Genomic DNA, 7,161 nt, shown 5'->3' with positions numbered 1-7,161 from the left:
TTGCTGCTCTTTTCACAATAGCTAAGAGATGGAAGCAACCTAGGTGTCCCTCAATTGATGAGTGGATAATGAAAATGTGGTTCATATATATATGATGGAGTTTTACTCACCAGTAAAGAAAGATGAAATCATGAAATTTGCCGGTAAATGGATGGAACCAGAATCTTTTATACTAAGTGAAGTAACACAATGTCAGAAAAAAAATTGACATATGTTCTCCCTCATATGTGGATCCTAGGATCAGACTCTGATAAATAAGTATGCAAACAGACATAACTGCAGGAAACAAGACAAGGGTAAGAAAACAGTGAGGTAAAGGAAAAGAAATAACCTGAAGGAGAAGAATAGTAAGCAACAGGCCTTAAGAAGGGAGATATGGATAAAAAGTGGGTTAGATTAAGGGAGGGGGGAGGGAAGGGTATATGAGGAACCTACGGGATAAGGAGAAAGAAGAAGCTCAAGAGGTAGGATCATAGGACCAAGGGTATTAGTAAGGAAGAAAGGGGGGAAGTGGGGACACCTTAAGTGGGAAAACCATGATAGAGGGGTGAGACGATACAAGAGAGAAACAATGCTTACCTAGTCACGAAAACCAGAGGGAACCATATTATTCCTACAATCTACTGACAAATTATACTTAATAGATCAAGAAATATATCTCTAGATAAGGTGGATGATCTTTTTGATGTGTGTCTGTATGCAGTTTGCAAGTATTTTGTTGAGAGTTTTTGCATCTATGTTCATTAAGAATATGGGTGTCTTTTTTCTTTTTTGGTTGTATCTTTACCTGATTCTCATATTAGACTGATGCTGGCTTCATAGAAGGAATTTGGAAGTTCTCCCTCCATTTCTATCTTTTTGAATAAAGTAAGCAGTATTGGATATACATCTTCTTTAAATGTCTGATACAATTCTTCTGTATATCCATTTGGGTCCTGGGCTTTTTTTGGTGGGGAAGTTTTGAATTACTGTTTCAATTTCCTTATGTGTTTTGGGCCTCTTTAAGCTGTTGATCTCTTCTTTGTTTAGTTTTGGTGATTCCCATGCTTTTAGATGCCTGTCCATTTCTTTCAGCTTTTTAAACTTAGTAGTGTGTAGGTTTTTAAAGTATTCCCTTATAATGTTCTGGATCTTTTGGGTGTCTGTTGTGATGTTTCCCCTTTCATCTCTGATCTTGTTGATTTGGAGGTGCTGTTTCTTTCTTTTGGTTAACAGAGCTAAGGGTCTATCAATCTTGTTCATCTTTTCAAAGAACCAGCTCTTGGATTCACTGGTTCTTTATATGGTTTTGTTTCTATTTCATTAATTGCTGCTCTGAATTTGTTATTTCTTCTTATCTGCTGGGTTTGGGTTTCATTTGTTGGTGCTTTTCAAGTGTATTGAGTTGCAATGTTAAGTTATTTATTTGTGTTCTTTCTGGTTTTTTAATGAAGGCACTTAGAAATATAAACTTCCCTCTAAGGATTTCTTTCAACATATCCCAGAGATTTTGTTGTGTTGTATTGTACTTCTCATTGAGTTCGAGGAATACTTTTATTTCTTTCTTAATTTCTCCTTTGACCCATTAGTCATTCAGGAGTGTGTTGTTTAATCTCCATGTGTTCATGTGGTTATTAGGGTTTCTTCTGGTGTTGATTTTAAGCTTTATTGCATTGTGGTCTGATAGAATGCATGGAATTATTTCAATATTTTTTATTTGTTTAGGCTTGTTTTGTGCCCCAGTCTGTGGTCAATTTTGGAGAAAGTTCCATGGGCTCTGAATAGAAAGTATATTCTTTGGTGCTTGGATGGAATATTCAGTACATGTCTGTTAGGTCCATTTGATGTATCGTATTCTTTAGTTCAGATATCTCTCTGTTAATTCTCTGTCCTCTAATGGAAGCAATGGGGTATTGAAGTCCCCTAGTATTAATGAGCTGGGATTAATCTAAGTTTTAGTGTCCTGTAGTACTGTTTTTATGAAGTTGGGTGCACCAGAGTTTGGTGAATATATGTTCATCATTGTAATATCTTCTTGGTCAGTTGTTCCTTTCATCACAATCAAGTGGATCTCTTTATCTCTTATGATTAGTTTTAGCTTGAAGTCTATTTTGTCAGATATTAGAATTGCAACTTCTGCTTTTTTCTTATTGCCATTTGCGGAATATTTTTTTCCATCTTTCACCTTAAGGTTCTGCCTGTCCTTGAAAGTGAGATGGGTTTCTTGCAGACAACAAAAAGATGGCTTTTTTTTTCTTAATCCATTCAACAAGTCTGTCTTTTGACTGGGGAGTTTAAATATCCATTGATATTTAAAGTTATTAATGAAAGATGTATGTTGATTCCTGTCGTTTTGATATCTGTTCCCATTTTTCGTATAACTGTGCAGTTCCACTGTTACATCTTCATTAAGTTTCTTTCTGTTCCCGTTTGGGTATAGTCATTCCTTTCTTTAGCTCTTTGTATTGCTTTAAGAACTCTCTGAAGGGCTGATTTTGTGCACACGAATTCTTTCAACCTATTTATGTCATGGAAGATTTTTCTTTTGCCTTCAAATATAATAGACATTTTGGCCGGGTAAAGAAATCTGGGCTGGCATCTGTGATCATTTAGAACTGGGAATACTTTGGTCCAGCCTCTTCTGGCTTTCTTAGTTTGCACTGAAAAGTCAGCTTTAATCTTAAGGGATTTTCCTTTATATGTGAATTGTTTTTCTTTTGCAGCTTTCAATATTCTCTCTTTTTTCTGTACATTTAGTGTTTTTTCTATAATGTGCCATGGAGAGTTTCTTTTCTGATCCTGTCTATTTGTTGTTCTGTGTGCTTCTTATGTTTGTATGGCCATATCTTTCTTTAATTTGGGGAAATTTTCTTCTACAATTCTGTTGAAGATCTGGTCCATACCATTATACTGAGATTCTTCTTCTTCCTCTATGCCTATGATGTGTAAATCTGGTATTTTTATGGTCACACAATTCCTGCATATTCCATTCTTGTGTTTTCTTAAATTTTTCATAATCCTTGCTTGAGTGGTCTAGTTCATCCACTTTATCTTCCAGTCTTGATACTCTATTTTCCATTTCGTTCATCCTATTAGTGAGTCTTTCTCCTGTCCTTTCTAATTGGCTTACTGAGTGCTTCACTTCCTTTTTCATTTCAGCCTCAGTATTCTTCAATATTTCTAACTCTTTTTTGAATTCATTCAGAAGTTCATCCCTATCTTCTTTTAGTTATTTGAGTTCTTTGTGTGTTCTTTAAATTCACTGAATTCTTTTATCATGTTTATAATTGTTCTTTTGAATTCCATGTCCTGTGTTACCTCTAGGGAGTTCTCATTATACTCCTCTACAGGACTGTTGGTATTTGGTGGGGATGGGTTTTCATGTTATTATTTTTTCACTGTGACTTTGACATGTGGATTTCTCTTACAGTTTCTGATTCTTGTGTGAGACTTTGTTGAGTTTAGGTCTGCTTCTGTTTGTAAACTTTATGTGCCTTTCTGATTAGGCAGTCAATGAAGAAGGCTGATCTCAGGACTCTGGAGAGAACAGGGAAGGAATCCCTGGTTGGGGGTGGGACAGCCAGGGATGAAGGCTGGTCTCAGGTATGCAAGGGCAAGGTAGGTGAAAGAACAGGCTCTGAGGGCTCCAGGGGACTAGACTGAGGAATTGGGTTGGTCTGGGTGCAAAGGATCAGGAAGTAGTGGTGAATCTTTGCCAAGAGTGTAGTCCAGACATCTGGGGTGCCAAGAGAAAAAATGGGCCAGTGCCCATGCTAAGAGGATAGATAGGGTCAGGGAGCTGAGGGGTTAAATGAGGTTGTGGGAATATAGGTGCAGTGGGTGGGGCCAAACTTCCCAAGATTTTTCTCTTTTAGTCTATCATGAATGAAATAATTTCCTTAGGGTATTTTTTTTCATAGTATGTTTGTGTTAATGTACAGGAAGACTACTGAGCTTTGTGTAGTAATTTTATATCCTGCTACTTTGTTGAATGTGTTTATCATCTATTAGAGTTTTCTGATGTATTTTAAGGCTTTTTATGAATAGAGTCATTCCACCTGCACATAAGGATACTTTGACTTCTACTTTGTAATTAATACCTCTTTATCTCTCTCATTTGTCTTAGAGTTCTAGCTCAAACTTAAGCACCATTTTTAGGAACTGAGGAGGATTGGAGAGAGTGGACATCTTCACATCATTCCTGATTTTAGTAGAAATCTTTTCAGTTTTCCTTCATTTAGTATTATGTTGCCTGTGGACTTGATTTAGACTGTCTTTATTATGTTGAGATATGTCCCTTGCATCCTTTGATTCCCTGTGACTTTTATCATGAAGGGGTGTTGGATTTTGTCACAGGCATTTTCTGCATCTGAGATAATCATGTGGTTTCTGTCCCTGAGTCTGTTTTTATCATGGATTAAGTGTATTGTATTATGTATTTTGAACCATCCCTTCAACTTTGGGATGAAGCCAACTTGAGCATGGTGTGCAATCTTTCTGATGTGCTCTTGAGGTAGGTTTCCAACTATTTTATTAAGATATTTTACATCTATGTTCAACAGAGAGATTGGCTTATAATTTTCCTTTTTTGTTTTTGTTGTATCTCTGGTTTGGGTATCAGCATAATACTGGCTTCATAAAAAGAATTTGGGCTTTCTGAGACACAGTGTGGGTGCTGCAGAGCACAGTATAGTCTGTTCCTGTCCTGACTCACTGATGTCACCAAGGAGCAAGTTGGTCAGGAGGCCATGTGGCAGCCATGGCTTTTAAAAATATTCCAAAGACACCTGTGGAATTGGAGATGGAGATTCACCAAAGGTGTGTACAAACTTTATCAGAGACACAAAGTAAAAGAATCTTAAAGTGAAAGGACCTGTTCACATGTCTACCAAGACACTGAGAATCACTACAAGAAAATCACCTTGTGGTGAAGGTTCCAAGACGTGGGATTGTTTCCAGATATGAATTCACAAGTGACTGATTGACTTAAGCTGTCCTTCCAAGATTTTTAAGCAGATTACTTCCATCAATACTGAGCTGGGCATCAAGGCTAAAGTCACTATTACAGAAGCCTAAGTCGTCAATAGTAATTAAATTATTATTTTAATAAATGACTTAATTTGTTAAAAATAATTTGGAAGTGTTCCTTCATCTGTTATTATATAGACAAATTTGAGGACAATTGGTGTTAGTTCTTTGAAGGCCTGGAACAATTCCGTACTGTATCATCTTGTCCTGTTTTTTTTTTTTCTGTTAGAAGATTTTTTTTTAATTATTACTGCTTCTTATCTCATTGGTTAGTATGGGTCTGTTTAAATTGTGTAACTCATCTTGGTTTAATTCAATGGCTTATACATATCTAGAAATTCACCCATTTCCTTTAGCGTTTCCAATTTAGTAGAATATAGATTTTTCAAATATCTTGTGATTCTTTGAATTTCCTCAATAACTCTTGCAATGCCTCCCTTTTCTCTTCTGATTTTGTTAATTTGGATCCTCTCTTTCTTCCTTTTGGTTAACTTTGCTAAACATTTGTCAATCCCCTTAATCTTTTCCAAGAACCATATTCCTGTTTGCTTTCCATTGCTGTGATAAGACACCAACCAAAACACCTTGTGGAGGAATTGGTTTATTTGGATTACACATCCCAATTACAGCCCATCACTGAGAGAAGCCCAAGCAAGCACTGAAGCTGAGACCACGGAGGAGCACTGCTGACTGGCCTGTTTACCCTAGCTTGCTCATTTAACCTCCCTACCTGCCCAGAGGCCCACCTACCCAGGGATGGCACTGCTCACTGTGGTTTGGGCCCCCCCACATCAATTACCTGTTAAGAAAATGCTTCACAGACATGGCCACAGCTTAGCCTGATGGAGAAAATTCCTCAACTGAGGGTCCCTCTTTCCAGGTGTCTCTAGCATGTATCAAATCAACAAAAAACTAACCAGCACAAACGAACTTTTCCTTTCATTGATACTTTGTATTAATTTTTTAAATTTCTATTTGTCTAACTTCAGGCCTGATTTTGATTATCTCTTCCTACCTACTCTTTTTGGTGTTTTGGGTCTTGTTTTTCCCAAGGTTTTCAGGTGAATCATTAAGTTATTAACATGAGATCTCTCCAGTTTTTAAAATATGCACTCAGTGCTATAAATTTTCTTAGCATTGACTTCAATTGTATCCCATAGATTTTGGTATGTTGTGTTTTCATTTGCATTCAATTCTAGGAAGTTTTACTTCTCTTGATTTCTCCTTTGACGCAAATTTCATTCAATACTGCACTATTTAGTTTCCTTGAGTTTATCTACTTTTCCCCAGTTCTCTTGTTGTTGATATCCAGCTTTATTCCTTTGTGGTCAGATAGAATGCAGGATATTATTTCAATTTTTAAAACTGTGTTGAGACTTTGTCTATGACTGAACATGTGGTTGATTTTGGAGAAAGTACCATAGGCTGCTGAAAAGGAAGTGCATTCTTTGGTGTTTGGGTGGAATGTTCTATAAATGTCTGTTAGGTCCATTTGGTTTATGATGTCATTTAATTGCAGGGCTTCTGTATTTAATTTTTATGGATGACCTTCTTGTGAAAGTGGGTATTGAAGTCACTCACTATCACTATGTTGGAGTCAATCTGGGTATTTAGCGCCAATAATGTTTCTTTTATGAAATCAGGTATTCCTATGTTTGGAGCATATATGCTTAGGATTCTCTTGATTGAGTTTTCCTTTAATTTCTTTCCCTATCTCTTCTGATTACTTTTAGTATGGAGTCTATTTTGCCAGATATTGGAATCGCTACTCCTGCTTATTTCTTAGTTCCATTTCTTGGAATACTTTTTTCTATCCTTTACCCTAAAGTGGTATCAATCATTGTTGGTGAGCTGTGTTTTCTGGAGACAGAAAAAAAAGATAGATTCTGTTTTCTGATCTAACTAATTAGTCTGTGTCTTTTTAATGGGGAGTTGAGACCGTTAATATTGACAGTAATTGCTGACCAATGTTGTATTCATTCCTGTTCTGTTGGTGTTGTGATGGTGTTTTCTTAGACCTTTTTGGTTAACTGTTCTGTAAGTATTTATTCCTTGTACCCTCTTGGGGTATTTAATCTCTTCAGATCAAAGAATTCCTTTGAGTTTCTTCTGTAAAGCTTGCTTGGTAGACATAAATTCTTTAAACCTACTTTT

General features: G+C 36.5%; 1 pseudogene; it reads left to right on the top strand.

Moving 5' to 3' along the window:
• Positions 1-4,738: 4,738 nt before the first annotated feature.
• On the top strand, positions 4,739-5,055 carry LOC115067831 (annotated as a pseudogene).
• Positions 5,056-7,161: the final 2,106 nt, after the last annotated feature.

Source organism: Nannospalax galili, unplaced genomic scaffold (assembly GCF_000622305.1).
Source record: "Nannospalax galili isolate Female #2095 unplaced genomic scaffold, S.galili_v1.0 scaffold427, whole genome shotgun sequence".
Classification (NCBI taxonomy): Eukaryota; Metazoa; Chordata; class Mammalia; order Rodentia; family Spalacidae; genus Nannospalax; species Nannospalax galili.
The sequence above is the reverse complement of the archived record's forward strand: the minus strand, read 5'-3'. Positions and strand labels throughout refer to the sequence as shown.